Source organism: Cucumis sativus, unplaced genomic scaffold, assembly GCF_000004075.3.
Source record: "Cucumis sativus cultivar 9930 unplaced genomic scaffold, Cucumber_9930_V3 scaffold31, whole genome shotgun sequence".
NCBI classification, from domain to species: domain Eukaryota; kingdom Viridiplantae; phylum Streptophyta; class Magnoliopsida; order Cucurbitales; family Cucurbitaceae; genus Cucumis; species Cucumis sativus.
This window is the reverse complement of record NW_022279546.1, coordinates 451506-467968: the sequence shown is the minus strand read 5'-3', so window position 1 is coordinate 467968 and position 16463 is coordinate 451506. Positions and strand designations below refer to the sequence as shown.

The window sequence follows — 16463 nt, the reverse complement described above, 5'->3', positions numbered from 1 at the left end:
TAGCTAAATGAAAATCTACTTATAATATGGAGCAAGCACTAGAAGAAATTTGCTCTTTATTGTCAGTTTAGAACCGACATTAATGGCCTTTGGTGTCAGTTCGGAATTGACATCTATGCTAGCGTTATTAAAGGCCTTTAATGTCATTTTTGCTTTGATGTCAGTTTAAAAATGACATCAAATGCATCATTGATGGCCACTGATGTCGGTTTTAAATCAACATTTTTTATGGCGTAATTGTTGACCTTTACTGTTGGTTTTCCTTTAATGTCGTTTTTAAACCGACATCAAAGCCTTGTTTGTTTTTTTAATTTATTTATTTTAATTATTTTTCATGGTGTCGAAATCGACATTATTTGTTACGAATTACGACATGAAATGTTCGTCATCGAATATTAAAAAAGTATAAAAAATAATTGTTGCATGATTGCTAGCTGTCTACCACTCCATGGCAAACCTTATATATTACTTCCATATTTCACCTGCAAGGCAGAAGATCAACACCTACAAAACAAGCATACACTTCCACACATCCAATGGCAAACTAATACTATTTCTAGCTATATAGAATTCAAACCTACAAAACCAGCACATACACTTCCACACTTCGATGCAAACTAATAATATTTCTAGCTGCAGAATTCAACACCTAAAAACCCAACATATATACATTTTTCCACACTTCCATAGCAAACCAATATTTCCATTTCACCTACAAGGAAGAAGATCAACACCTACAAAACAAGCATACATTTCTACACATCCAATGGCAAACTAATACTATTTCTAGCTATAGAATTCAACATGTAAGAAACCTACAAAACCAACACATACATTTCCACACTTCCATGGCAAACCAATATTTCCATTTCACCTACAAGGAAGATCAACCCCTACAGAACCAGCATACACTTCCACACATCCAATGGCAAACTAATACTATTTCTAGCTATAGAATTCAACATGGTAAGAGGCCACAAAACCAGCACATACACTTCCACACTTCCATGGAAAACTACAAAAATACACTTTCCACACTTTCATAATACTACAAAAATACACATATCAATCAAGTAAATAATATGTAAAGTATTAAAGTATGTGTACAACAAATTCCTCCACTAATACACACTTTCCACATAGTACTACAACAAATACACTCTAAAGTCAACACCTAAAACACTACAATACAACACTTATTCATAAACTACTACAAGCAGAAAACCTCAAAATTAAAGTATGTACAACAAGTAGTACTAGAATCTCGTAGCTTATATATTAAAACAATTAGTATTAGTACTAGTAACTTATATACTACAAAAAAAGTGTAAAAGCTTACACAAATCGGCTAACAAAGCTTGCATATTTTGTTCGAATCTCGTCAATCTCCTCTTGCGTATATGCACTTTTTTGTATTAAACTACGTAAAAAGAAAGGTATGAAAAGAATAAGTTTAGATAATTTATGTAATTTGTAACATATAAAAAGTGAAAGTAGAAACTTACAAGGCTAGTGATGGGAGTACTAGAAATATGCACGATTTCATGTATATACTTTTGGACATAATACCCACACCCAACCGAATCCAATTGACGAGGACACTGCATGTATATAAATTACATACAAATTATTCTTATGTTTCATTGAAAATAATTATGTGTCAATGCAAATTACCTTTATAGGTTTCCATTTCGGATTTGACCGATAATGTTGTAAATCATGCTTAGCTTGCCATGTTTTTAATCCTCTATACATTTGGAAACATTAGAATTAGAAGACAATGAAGTCAAATAAGAAGTAAATCATAAGTCACATTTATGACTCCATGGATGTCTTCGTTAACTTTACTTTGAAGAGAGTCCAAAACATAAACACAGTTCTCTCGAAGATCGATGACATGCAACATCCAATGAAAACTACAATAAACATCTTCAATGTGAGTATACATTTAACCTCAATGAAAAACATAATAATGTGTTAATCTTATTTATTTACCCAGTATTATACGGAATTAGAACTATTTGTTCCAAGGTAGCCGCTTCTAACTGGTTGGCAAAATTTCTGGATCGGAGATCACGATCCTTGATATGTGATGTTATTTTTGCTTGGTCATAACAAAAAACTTGCTTCCACAATCACATTCATCCCAAAGATATCTAAGTAAAAGCAACCTTAGTTAAAAAGGAACAAAATAACTATAGCTATAGTATTGGACATAAAGATGAGTAAAAGATGTTTACTTACGTAATGTATGCTAGGATGCACATATAGCCTATTTCTACCATGCCGCAATAATGGAGCAAGTCCTAACGAGCTAAATAAATGAATTTGTTTTTACCGAATATTAGCTCGTTCATTAGGATGCGAACCATATCTACATCCTTCATATTGTTCACGACATGTCCATATAAGAGCTTAATGGTTCCATTAACATTTATGTAATTTGAAGAATACAGAACATCATTTGGGGTTGAATGCTCCAAGCACAAACAAAATAATATCAAAACCTAAAATACAATCACAAATAAATATCAAAGCTTCAATAGCACATAAACAAGTCAACGAGGTCATTCAACAATATTACCTAATGCTTGATTTAAAGTCTCTATCTTGCCCTTCACTGGAATAGGTAAACTACAATCTCCTCCTATGAGCAAGTCCACCAAGATTTTAACATTGGGACCACCATTGCTATCATCAAGTACGGTTGCTATTGCAACAATATTATTAATTGTTCCTATAGCCAATTTGCACGGTGTTTACTTTACAAGTATTAAAAGCATCATTAAGAACAATTTATCCTATAAACATTAAAATTTTAAAAGTGACAACAAAGTTAATTACCTTCACTTCTTCGTTCATAGGTGTGTTGCCCAAATCCTCATCGGCATAGAGATCTATGTTAACACTTCTGATGGACGATCTCAAGTGATTATGACCCTTTTTGTAACTTTTGCTTTTTGAGTCATCTTCTACAACTTGAGAACTTGCAATTTTCTCTTTCCCTTTCACTGTCTTGAAATATAGTGATTGAGAGACAAAACCATCCATGCCACGTACACGTCCACCATGCTCCTTAGAGCCCAATGACTCAGTCAATATGTCCTCATCTCTATGTGTTTCAGCTAATGCATCTCATAGAACAATACAAGTATTCATCATTAACTAAGTTAACAAAAGATTAAATATTGTATATAAGTAAATCGCAAGCAAACTTACGATTCGAGAGACACAATCTCGAGTAGCATCATCAAAATAATCATTGTTTTTTCCTTTTCTTGCACACGCACACGCACACACCCACACACACACGTGCACACACACGAACACACGCATGAACGCATGCACACATCCACAGACACATGCACGCAAACACGCACGTCCATCCATACGGGCACATGCGCACTCACACACACGCACACCCACCTACACGGGCACATGCGCGTACAAGCACACACACGCGCACAAATGCGCATGCACACACGCGCGCTCACATGCACATGCACACACACGCTCACATGCGCACTTGCACACACGCACCGACACACATGCACGCACGCGCACCCACACGGGCACATGTGCACTCATACACACAAGCACACGTACACCCACCCACATTGGCACACGTGCACTCGCACACGCACATGCATACATCCACACACAAGCACGCCCATGCGCATGCACGCACACGAACACACGCATGAACGCACACACACATCCAGACACGCACGCGCACACACACACACATACATGTACGAACATACGCACACCCACCCACACAAACATATGCGCACTTGCACACATGCACACACACACCCACACACATGCACGCACACGCACATGCACACTCATGCACACGGACACATACGCACTAACACACACGAGCACACACACACCCACACTTTCACACGCACACACAAGCACACGCACGCGCACACGCATACGTACACACCCACATACATGCGCACATGCGCATGCACACACATCTACACACACATACACACATGCACACAAGCACACACACATACGCACACGCACATCAACCCACACGGGCAAACGTGCACTCGCACATATGCGCACACACACGCACACACGTACATATGCACAAAGATGTGAAAATGAATTAAATTTAAAAAACAATTACATTAATTGTGTTGAGAATGACTTTTAAACTATATTCATTTAACTTAATAACATTAATTAAATTATAATTTCTATTAATATTGATTTAAGAGTGTCATTAGTGTAATTATATCAATATAATGCGATCTTATCCAATTTTACCAACAAAAAACAAGTCAAATATGGACTAGTAAATCCACACTCTTTGTCATAAGAGATATAATAACGTTTTTATGGGCCATTTTAAAAAATGACAAAACAACTTTTTCTTTTGAATTTTAGCAAATAGGATTTTTTATCTGAAAAAGATACATCAACCCATAATAACACTACAACAAATCTGGGTTGTAGTGTCAGGTGAAAAAAATGAAAAATTGTCTTTATTGTCGTTTTTGAAAAGGTGGATCAAACCGACATTAATGATAAGGGTTTAATGTCGTTTTTAAATCGACATTAATGATTTTATTTTTTTAATTTTTTGTATTTTGTAAACACTGACATTAATGACCCCTCATTTTTAATTTCTTTTTAAAAAATTGTTAGGTTTTAAAAACTAAAATTTTCCTCTCTTTCTTACTTTTCTCTTTCTTACTTTTCTCTTTCTTACTCTACTCTTTCCCTATCAATTTTTCTTTTCTTTCTCTCCAAGTTGGTTTCTAATTTTCTTCTCTTCTCAATCTGTGACCCTAGATCGCGAACGGCAACCAATCTTCATCGTGCTTCCGCTGCAAAAATCCTTGGGTTTCTTCATTTGATTGTTAACTTGTGACTGCTAGGTAGCATTATTGATTATTAATTGTCTTTATTTTTTCAAATGTGCAGCCTTATTCATACTATCTTTTGTTAGAAAAATGAAAGAAGAGAAGACATAGAAATGAGCTTGGTAACTACCATTCTTGTAGGTGGATTTGCCAAAATGGAAAATGTAGAGTAAGTAATTTTGGTATAGCTATTTGGAGTGTTATGTGAAGCACAATATCTTCATAATGTAATGCGTTTTGGTTTTCGATTGAGATCAATCTTGGTAATTAATTGTTTTGAATTGTGTTTTATTTTATCTTTTAGTAGTAAATGTTTTTGTTTTCTTTAGTTTAGTTTGAGTATTAGTCTGTTTTGATATATTTGTAGGTTGCATCTATTTATCCATATATTTATCTTTGATCAATACCTAGCTAGTGGAGTCTCTTCTTTTTATGGGCTTCCTTATATTCCATGTTCTTTTACTATATATTTGAGATTTTCACCTTCCATAAATGAAATAAATTAACTATTTTCATTTGAAAAGAAAAACGATCCAATAGGAGTTTGTAAGATTATTTATCATCTCCATTGTTTAACTTTCTCTATAAAAACAATGTTGCTATTGATGGGTAAATTTATACAATTAAGAGTAAGAAGCCTATAGACTAGCATTGCTAAATTGAACATTCAAAATTTGCTTTGAAGTAAGAGTCGAGGATGGTATAATTATTCTTTAGTTGTATTCCTCTTTTTCTTATAGATCTTTGAAGAACCAAATTAGGTTATTTTCTTCTTCTTAATGAGTTGTTTGATCAAAGCTTATTTTCTTCTTTATTTTTGCAGCACTTTTGGGTTGCCATTTCAATTGTCTTCTTTGTTGCTGCTACATTATTTACTCTACTGAAACTTTGTGGTAATTTTTAATTTTCCACATTTAGATTGCAGTCTGTTTAGTTTGATTTTAAATAATATGTACTAATTTTGCAAATTCTAGATTTAATCTTCCCCAGGTTGTAAAGTATATTTTGGTCTTAGATAGCCAGCCAAGCTAAGCTAAGTAGATGGAAGCAATTGTTGAAGTTGAAGATTGTGAAAGCGTTTAAGGTTTCTTATTTAAGTCTTGTATTAGGATCTAGTTTCATGTATTATTATAGAATGTATATACAAACGCAATATTAAGATTTCATTTTCTATATACAAATGTAAAAGAAAAATATTGTAGTTCCTAAAATAATATTAATTTTATTGATTTGTTGGTGTGAGAAAAAAATATTTATTTACACGTATCTAATGTCAGTTTATAAAAAATGAACAATAATGCAATAATTATATATTTTTTTTGTAAAAATAGATCCAAAAAACAAGACTTTAATGTCGGTTTAAAAACGATATCAAAGGCAAACCGACACTAAAGGTCAACAATAGCACCATAAAAAATGTCGGTTTTAAACCAACATCAATGACCATACCGACATTACTGATGCATTTGATATCGTTTTTAAACCGACATCAAAGCAAAAACGACATTAAAGGCCTTTAATAACGCTAGCATAGATGTCAGTTCCGAACTGACACCAAAGATCATTAATGTCGTTCCGAACTGACACCAAAGATCATTAATGTCGATTTTAAACCGATATTGAATGGCAAATTTCTTCTAGTGTAACCAAATTTATATAATTTGAGAATCAACATTTTAATAATTTTATTCAATCTTACTAACTTCAAAATAACCAAATTGAATTTGAATTTCAAAATAACAAAATTATAATTTAATAGTATTTGAGAATCTCAACGATAGATTTTGTATCAAAATAACCTTAATTGAATTTCAAAATTAAAAAATATCAACTTGTTCGATATATTTATCTCAAAATAATATTAATGACTTGAATATCAAGATAATTAAATTATTATTTTAAAATTGAAAGAAACTCAACATTAAGAAATATCAACTTGTTCGTATACAAGCACACGCGCACACGAGCACACACAGACACACACACACGTGCACATGCGCACACACGGACACGCTAGCGTACACGCACACTCACCCACACGCACACGCGCACGCACACATATGCACAAAGATGTGTAAATGAATTAAGATTAAAAAACAATTACAATAATTATGTTTAGGAGTAAAAATCATGTTCATTTGACTTAAAAACATTAATTAAATTATAATTTCTATCAATATTGGTTTAAGAGTGTCATTATTTCAATATAATGCGGTTTTATGCAATTTTACCAACAAAAAATAAGTCGAATATGGACCTGTAGATCCACACTCTTTGTCCTAAGAGATATAACAACTTTTCTATGGGTTATTTTAAAAAATGGAAAAACTATTTTTTCTTTTGAATTTTAGCAAATAACATTTTTTGCACGTGCATGGTATTTTACAAAATATCCACCTTCTCCAACTGTAATTATTTAGTTTCTACGTTGTAATTAATTTATGTCATTTATCAGCTTTTAATTAATTTTTACTTGAAAAATATACATCAATCCATATTGCAACTTTTTTTTTAATATCTTGGGACTCAACTAATTGATTCAATATTTTAATAACTTTATTCAATCTTACTAATTTCAAAATAACCCAATTGAATTTAAATTTCAAAATAACCAAATTATTATTTTTCAGAATTTGAGAATCTCAACATAGATTTTGTATCAAAATAACCTTAATTGAATTCAAAATTAAAAAATATCAACTTGTTCGCTATTTTTATCTCAAAATAACATTAATGGCTTAAACATCAAGATAACGAAATTATTATTTTAAAATTGGAAGAATCTCATCACTAAAAAAATCAACATGTTCGCACATGCACAGACGATCATCACAACCCATAACTTTAAATTCTTCAAAAACAACAAAATTAAATCAAGACAGAAAAACAGAACAAGAACTCTAACCAACAATCACAAAAAAATCAACCTTAACTCTTGATCCTTGCCATCCATTGGGAGGTTCAACATTGGACATGATAGAGAATAATCGGTTCCCAACCGCAAGTTTCGGCATCGGAAAATATTTTCATAGGGAAATGAAAATTTTGGAAGTGGGTAGTGAAGAAAAATAAGGTTGAAATGATTTTGTTTGTAGAGTGGGCAAAGTTCTGGCCGGTGAGGAGAAAAGGGAACACATGGGGTTCGACTTACGGGGATTTTTCTTAATGATTGTTGGAAGAACAAAAAGATTATGAAGAGATTTAAGGGAAACAAAAAGAATGGAAAAATGTTAAATCCCAAAAGACTAAATGGTCAATTGAATGTTTAGGGAAGTTTGATCCGCCTGTTTTAGCAGTTTTCTTGCTTCTTTATGGAACTGTTGTAGAAAGAGTAGAACGAGGACATAGTTCACTTTTTTTCCTCTTTACAAAGTAACCAATGACTTAAAAGAAAGACATTGCACACTAAATGCCCATTAGAAAACAATATACATCGAAAAGAACAAAAAATATGCAAAAATTCAAAATGAAAGTGCAAGCAGAACAAAACGGACTTGATTCACCATGAACAGATAGAACAAGCTCCAAAACGGATTTTGAGTAGAATTTCGTCTCAGATTTGCAGTCTCCAGGTTTTCCAAAACGTTCCTAAGAAAGAATCAGCACAACCCACAACTTTAAATTCTTCAAAAACAATGAAATTAACTCAAAGCAGAAAAAAAAAGACAAAAACTCTAACCAACGATAACAAAAAAATAAACCTTAACCTTTGATCCTTGCAATCCATTTGGGGGTTCAGCACTGGACTTGATCGAGAACAATCAGCTCCCAGCCGCAGGTTTCTGCATGGACGAAGATTTTTCGAGGAGGGAAATCAAATTTTTGGAAATGGGTAGTAAAGAAAAATAAGGTTGAAAAGATTTTGTTTGGAGAGTGGGCAAAATTCTAGCTGGTGAGGAGAAAAGAAAAGACATGGGGTTCAGATTCGAGGGATTTTTCTTAATGATTGTTGGAAGAACAAAGAGATTGTGAGGAGATTTAAGGGTCATGACACAAATATTAAATCAAAAATGAAGAAATGGCCAATTGAATTTTAAAGAAAGTTTCACCTCCCTGTTTGCAGTTTTTTGCTTACTTACGGAAATGTTGTAGAAAGAGTACACGATGAAATAATTCACTTTGTATTTCTCTTTATAAAGTAACCAATGACTTAAAACAAACACATTGCACAACGAATCACCAACATAAAATAATATGCAATAGAAAAGAAAGACCCAACTAATGTGAAACTAGAAGACACACATGTCCTCTATTAAGGTAGAGTCGAGGTAATGTAGAAAAATTGATTGCCGAACAACCAATTTTTCTTAAATCACCTCAAAATTACCTTATAAACTATACCATTACTTTTTTCTGATATTCCAAACCACTTGCCAACTGAAATTTGCTTTTGACAGTATACAGTGCATTTCCTGAAATTGAATGCTCAATCAAGAAATTGGAAATGAAATTGGAAGTAGAAAAAAAATGGAAGGAAGAAAAATACCCAAAAAGTTCTTTGTATCATTATGAACCGAACGAACAAGCCCCAAAAAAGATGGGCAGTGGGATTCCCACTCAGATAAACTGCCTCCATGCTCACCAAAACATTCCTAACAAAGGATTCAGCTCCCTATCAACGATCATCACAACCCATATCTTTTAAATTCTTCAAAAACAATGCAATGAAATTAGAGCAGAAAAAAACAGAACAACAACTCTAAACAACGACAACTAAAAAATAAACCTTAACCCTTGATCCTTGCAATCCATTAGAACCGGCACTCGACAAGATCGAGAACAATCGATTCCCAGCTGCAGGTTTCAACATCGACAAAGAATTTCCGAGGGAAATGAAAATTTTGGAAATGGGTAGTGAAGTAAAATAAGGTTGAAACGATTTTGTTTGGAGAGTGAGAAAAATTATGGCCGGTTGGGAGAAAAGGGAAGACATGGAGTTCGATTTCTAGGGATTTTTCTTAATGATTGTTGGAAGAACAAAGAGATTGTGAGGAGATTTAAGGGTATCGTCACGAATGGCAGAATGTTAAATCACAAAAGACTATTGTTTTCTTGCTTCTTTATGGAAATGTTGTAGAAAGAGTAGAACGATGACATGGTTCACTTTGTTTTTCTATTTACAAAATAACCATTGACTTAAAAGGAAAGAATTTGCACCACAAATGACCATTAGAAAACAATATACATAAGAAAGAATAAAAAATACGCAGAAATTGAAAATGAAATTGAAAGTTGAAAATAAATGGAAGGAAGAAAAATACTCCAAAAGTTCCAAATGCATTACGATCAAGAGAAATTTGTATCAACATGAACTGATCGAATAAGCTCCAAAATGATTTTGCAGTGGGATTCCGACTCAGATAAGCAGTCTCCAGTCTTGCCAAAACGTTCCTAACAAAGGATCATCACGCCCATAACTTTAAATTCTTAAAAAACAATGGAATTGACTCAAAGCAGAACAAAACGAAAGAAAAACTCTAACCAACGATAAGAAGAAAATAAACCTTCACCCTTGATCCTTCCAATCCATTTGGGGGTTCAGCACTGGACATGATCGAGAACAATCAGTTTCCAGCTGCAGGTTTAGGCATGGACGAATATCTTCCAAGAAGGGAAACGAATTTTAGCGAAGTTTGATCTACCTGTTAGCAGTGTTCTTGTTTTTGTACGGAAATGTTGTAGAAAGAGTAGAACGATGAAATAAATCACTTTGTTTTTCTCTTTACAAAGTAACCAATGACTTAAGAAGAAGACATTGCACAACAAATGACCAATAGAAAATGATACGCAATAGAAAAGAATAAAAAAGAAAACAATATGCATTTTTGTTTTCAAATTCTTGGTCAAATCGCAATTCAGAAATGAAATTTGGTTCATTATCGACGATAATATGGTGAACTAAATAACATAAGTTTCAGAGTCATGGGAGAATAATAGCCTTGCTAATTGCTCAAACTCTGAATGTGAAGGCTTTTCCCATGTGAAGGAACCCAAAGAACCAGCCAAAGCAGCATGCTTCTTCCCAATGCAAGAACATTCAGTGTATCTTCTGATTATGTCCTGAATGCAGTAGGAAAAATGATATGAAGTTGTAATTCAAGCTAAGGTTTTGTTGCATAAACCAAAAACTTCGATGGATAAAACACAAAATGCATCCTGTTCCTACCTTATGCCTACTACATTGCTAACAATACACTTACTGCACTCTCAGAGAAGGAACCAGAAATGGTTCTTGATGATCTGTTAAAATCTTTTGATGAAAATGTAACTAGTGCAAAGAGCGTTGATGATTCTAAAACAGAGGCACCTCATGCTAACTCGGATGTGCAATGCTTCTCTGAAGATGAAAAAGTAAATGAAGTTTCGAAAGATGATGATTCTGTGGAGATTTCTGCTGAGAAAATCAATGAATCTGACAAATCTTCTCTGCCTACTGAAGACTTGGATGTTACTGAAGTTCACAAATCGAGCATTGCAGAAGAATTTGGTATGGAATTTGAATCTCAACAAAATGAGTCTACCTGTGAATTGAAACATAAAATTGAAGAAGATGTTGAAGAAGAAAACACACGTGAATAACTCTGCTGAAGAACTGTCTCTTCCCCACGAAAATGTGGAAGAAGAAACTGAAGTTGATGGAGATGATGCCTTGAGCAGTGATGAAGAATCTTTGGAAGTGAAAGACGATCAAGATGAAAATGATCAGATCCCACAACCGGAAATGTAGCATCAGATGCTGACATTGAAGGAGACAAGAAGGAAACAAAAATGGAGAAAAGTTCCGTTCAAGCTGAAGAAGATGATACAATTATCAATAAGTCCACGGAGGAGTTCCCCAAGAATGTTTCTGATGATTTGGTTGATGTCAAGATCCAATGGAAAATGGAAGAAGAAACTCTTCCTAAAGACATAAGTGTCGAAGCTATCGACTCACAACCAGAAATCCCAAATGCCATTGTTCAATGTGAGGAAGCTTTGGTGGAAATCACTATCACATCCTCCAACAACAATGCAGTTCAATCATTGGCAAACCAATTCCCTAGGCCAACAATAGAAGCCAAATCTCCCGTTGAAGAACAAACCATTAGTTTGCTAATGGACAACCCAGATGCTGAGGAAGAAGAAGCTGAAAAAGAACAGAACAAAGCAAAGTTCATTCAGTTAGTGGTGAAGAATGATAATACTAGCCTAAGGCAGCTGAGGAAGTTGTTCAAGGAAAAACTCCAACTTAACCATAAGAAGATGGAAAATAATAACATCAACACAAAAGTTGTTGGAGGTGGCGTGAAAGTGAGAACTGCTTTACAACCAGTGCCGGAAAACAGAATGACCGTGCATTAAAAGTCTAGAAAGAGAGAGCATTGTGCATGGTTCAAACTGTGGTTTGCCTCATGTTATTGATTTTGTGTTTGTTTTATTCTTTCCATGATGTATTTTGAGAGGATGGAAAAATGAGGTATATATATGTATACGTGTAAACAAAATCTTGTAATATTGTGTTATCTTATTAACTATGTTGTGAAGTTTATGTAACATTTCACTTGATTGTACTTTTTTTTAAAATAGGTCTTTTTTTTCATAATTTTTCAAACACAACTAATATCTACTTGGACTCCTTGTACTCCTTGTAAACGGAGTGTATTCTTGATTAACTTAAACACTTAAATTTTTTTACCACACATATCAATTACTAAAATTTCATAATATCAAAATTCAACATATCCATAAGTTAAAAAACATATTTGGTAATAATACTCGAAATTTGGGATGGGTAGTCTGGGTTGTTAGTGTTGTTAGTGTTGTCAGTGTTAGAATACCCCTAGTGGTTTGTGTCAAAAATGTCTCCTTTTAAAAGTTGAAAGATGCCCTTAAACTTTCGAAAACGGTTCAAAAATACCATTGTCTTTGGTTTTAGATGAAAGTCGCTAAAGTTTTGTTTAAAAAATAATCATCAACTATTGAAAAGTTCTGTTTAAAAAATATTGATGAATTATTGAAAGTTCCATAAATATCCTTTTAAGCTTAAAAAAAATTCAAAAAAGTGTTCATCAATCCAATTCATACACCTATTTCTTTACACTTATAATAAAAAGCCCATAGAAAGTAGAGAACTTGTGTAGAGAACTTTTCACTCTTGCCTGAAGCTACAATAGCCCGTAGAAAGTAGGAGAGTTAAGCTTGTTAGGTTAGAATGCGTCGGGTTCGTTTGGGATCAAAACTTGCATCAGAACTCTTCACTCACGGTCGAAGCTACAATAGCTGGTAGAAAGTAGGAGAGGTAAGCCTATTAAGTCATAATGCATTGGGTTCTTTCAGGATCAAACTTTTGTAGGAAACTCTTCACTCTCGACCGAAGCCACAATAACTTGTAGAAAGTAGGAAAGATAAGTTGGTCAGGTCGAAATGCGTCGGGTTCCTTCTGTATTAGTATTTGCGTAGGGAACTCTTCACTCTTGGTGAAAGCAACAATTTCCTGTAGAAAGAAGGTGAGTTGAAGCGATTAAATCATAATGCGATGGGTTCCTTCGGGATCAATACTTGCGTAGGGAACTCTTAACTCTTGGTGGAAGCAAAAATAGCCCGTAGAAAGTCGAAGAGTTAAGCCAATTAGTTTAGAATGTGTCGAGTTCCTTCGGGTTCAAAATTTTCGTAGGGAACTCTTCACTCTTGGTCGAAGCAACAATGGCCGGTTGAAAGTAGAAGAGTTAAGCCAGTTAGGTCAGAATGCATGTTTGGTTCTTTAGATATCCGAACTTGCACAAGGAAATCTTTGGGATCAGAACTTGTGTCGGGAACTCTTGACTCTCGATTGAAGCCACAATAGCTCGTAGAAAGTAGGAGAATTAAGCCGGTTAGGTTAAAATGCATCGGGTTCTTTGGGATCATAACTTCTTCGACAACTCTTCACTCTCGGCCGAAGCCACAATAGCCCGTAGAAAGTACGGGAGTTAAGCCATTTATGTTAGAATGCATCGGGTTCCTCGAGAATCAGAACTTGCGTAGGAAACTCTTAACTCTTAGTCAAAGCAACAATAACGCATAGAAAGTCGGGGAGTTAAGCCGGTTAGGTCGGTATGCATCGGTTTCTTCGGAATCAAAATTTGCTTAGGGAACTCTTCACTTTTGGCTGAAGCAACAATAGCCCGTAGAAAGTAGGAGAGTTAAGCTGGTTAGGTCGGAATGCGTCGGGTTCACTTCGTATCAAAATTTTCGTAGGGAACTCTTCCCTCCTGGCCAAAGAAATAATTTCATATAGAAAGTAGGAGAGTTAAAGCGGTTAGATCAGAATGTGTCGGGTTCCTTCGGGATCCATACTTGCGTAAGGAACCCTTAACTCTTGGCTGAAGCAAAAAGAGCCTGTACAAAGTCGGATAGTTAAGCCAATTAGGTCAGAAATGCGTCGATTTCCTTCAGGATCAAAATTTTCGTAGGGAACTCTTCACTCTTGGCTGAAGCTTCAATAACCCGTTGGAAGTAAAAGAGTTAAGCCAGTTAGGTGAGAATGCGTTTAGATCTTTCGATATAAGAACTTGCGTAGGGAAATCTTCACTTATGGTCGAAGCAACAATAGCCCGTAGGAGGTAGGAGAATTAACTCGGATAGGTCAGACTGCATCAAGTTCCTTTAGGATCAGAACTTGTGTCGGGAACTCTTCACTCTCAGTTGAAGCCACAATAGCCCATAGTAAGTAGGAGAGTTAAGCCGAATATGTTAAAATGCATCGGGTTCCTTCCTGACCAGAAATTTCATGGAACTCTTCACTCTCGGCTAAAGCCACAATAGCCTGTAGAAAGTAGGAGAGTTAAGCCAGTTAGGTCAAAATGCATTTGGTTCCTTCGATATTAGAACTTGCATAAGGAACTCTTAACTCTTGGTCGAAGCAACAATAGCCCATAAAAAGGTTGAGAGTTAAGCCGGTTAGGTCGGAATGCGTCGGGTTCCTTCAGAATCAAAATTTGCGTAGGGAATGCTTTCTTGGCCGAAGCAACAATAACTTGTAGAAAGTAGGAGAGTTAAGCTGGTTAGGTCAAAATGTGTCAGGTTCCTTCAATATCAGAATTTGCATAGGGAACTCTTCCCTCTTGGCCGAAGCAATACTATAGAAAGTATGAGAGTTAAAGTGGTTAAATCATAATTCATTGGGTTCCATCGAGACCAATACTTTCGTAGGGAACCCTTAACTCTTGGTGGAAGCAAAAATAGCCTGTAGAAAGTAAGAGAATTAAGACGGTTAGGTCAGAATGCATCGAGTTCCTTTGAAATCAGAATTTTCGTAGGGAACTCTTTACTATTGGCCGAAGCAACAATAGCCCGTTGGAAGTAGAAAAGTTAAGCCAGTTGGGTCAGAATGCATTTGGTTCTTTCGATATCAGAACTTGCATAGGAAAATCTTCACTCATGGTCAAAGCAATAATAGCTCGTAGAAAGTAATAGAGTTAAGCTGGTTAGGTTAGAATGCATCGAGTTCCTTTGGTATCATAACTTGTGTCAGGAACTTTTCCCTCTTAGCTGAAGCCACAATAGCGCATAGAAAGTATGAGAGCTAAGCAAAATAGGTTAAAATGCGTCGGGTTCCTTCCAGATCAGAACTTGTGTTGGGAACTTTTCACCCTCGGTTGAAGCCACAATAGACCATAGAAAGTAGGAGAGTTAAGCCGAATAGGTTAAAATGCATCTAGTTCCCTCGAGATCAGTACTTTCATCAACAACTCTTCACTCTCGACTAAACCCACAATAGCCCGTAGAAAGTAGGAGAGTTAAATCGGTTAGGTCAGAATGCGTCGGGTTCCTTTAGGATCAGAACTTGCTTAGAGAACTCTTCACTCTTTGTCGAAGCCACAATAGCCCGTAGAAAGTAGGGGAGTTAAGACGGTTGGGTCAGAATGCATCGGGTTCCTTCAGAATAAGAACTTGCATATAGAACTCTTAACTCTTGGTCGAGGCAACAATAGGTCGTTGGAAGTAGAAGAGTTAAGCTAGTTCGGTCAAAATGCATTCGGTTCTTTCGATATTAGAACTTGCGTAGGAAAATCTTCACTCATGGTCGAAGCAACAATAGCCCATAAAAAGTAGAAGAGTTAAGCATATTAGGTCAGAATGTATAGAGTTCCTTTGAGATCAGAACTTGTGTCCGGAACTCTTCACTCACGGCCGAAGCCACAATAGCCCATAAAAAGTAAGAGAGTTAAGCCGATCAGGTTAGAATGCGTCTGGTTCCTTCGTGATCAGAACTTGTTGGTGAACTCTTCACTCTCGACCAAGCAACAATAGCCTGTAGAATGTAGGAGAATTAAGTCGGATAGCTCAGAGTGCGTAGGGTTCCGTCCGGATCAAAACTTTCATAATGAAATCTTCACTTATGGTTGAAGCAACAATAACATGTAGAAAGTAGGAGAGTTAACCCGATTAGGTTAGAATGCGTCGAGTTGCTTTGGGATTAGAACTTGTGTGAGGAACTCTTCACTCTCGGCCGAAGCCACAGTAGCCCGTAGAAAGTAAAAGAGTTAAGCTGGTTTGATTAAAATGAATCGGGTTCTTTTAGAATCAGAACTTGTTCGTGAACTCTTCACTCTCGGCTGA

At 35.4% G+C, this 16463-nt stretch overlaps 3 long non-coding RNA genes across 4 annotated transcripts; 1 reads left to right on the top strand and 2 right to left on the bottom strand.

The window, feature by feature from the left end:
* Positions 1 to 1818: 1818 nt before the first annotated feature.
* Positions 1819 to 3102, bottom strand: LOC116405785. 2 transcript variants are annotated; one of them, XR_004218881.1, is made up of 4 exons: positions 2845 to 3102; positions 2585 to 2647; positions 1996 to 2156; positions 1819 to 1916 (listed from the first exon to the last, which is right to left on the bottom strand). It is a non-coding gene; the product is annotated as an uncharacterized LOC116405785 (long non-coding RNA). The 2 variants fall into 2 exon arrangements; XR_004218880.1 differs by having other exon boundaries at positions 1819 to 2156; positions 2845 to 2963.
* Positions 3103 to 4909: 1807 nt separating this feature from the next.
* On the top strand, positions 4910 to 5981 carry LOC116405821. Its single transcript, XR_004218916.1, has 3 exons — positions 4910 to 5052; positions 5707 to 5776; positions 5858 to 5981. It is a non-coding gene; the product is annotated as an uncharacterized LOC116405821 (long non-coding RNA).
* A 2166-nt stretch (positions 5982 to 8147) lies between these two features.
* On the bottom strand, positions 8148 to 10335 carry LOC116405815. Its single transcript, XR_004218913.1, has 3 exons — positions 10145 to 10335; positions 8591 to 8665; positions 8148 to 8471 (listed from the first exon to the last, which is right to left on the bottom strand). It is a non-coding gene; the product is annotated as an uncharacterized LOC116405815 (long non-coding RNA).
* Between the last annotated feature and the right edge of the window lie 6128 nt (positions 10336 to 16463).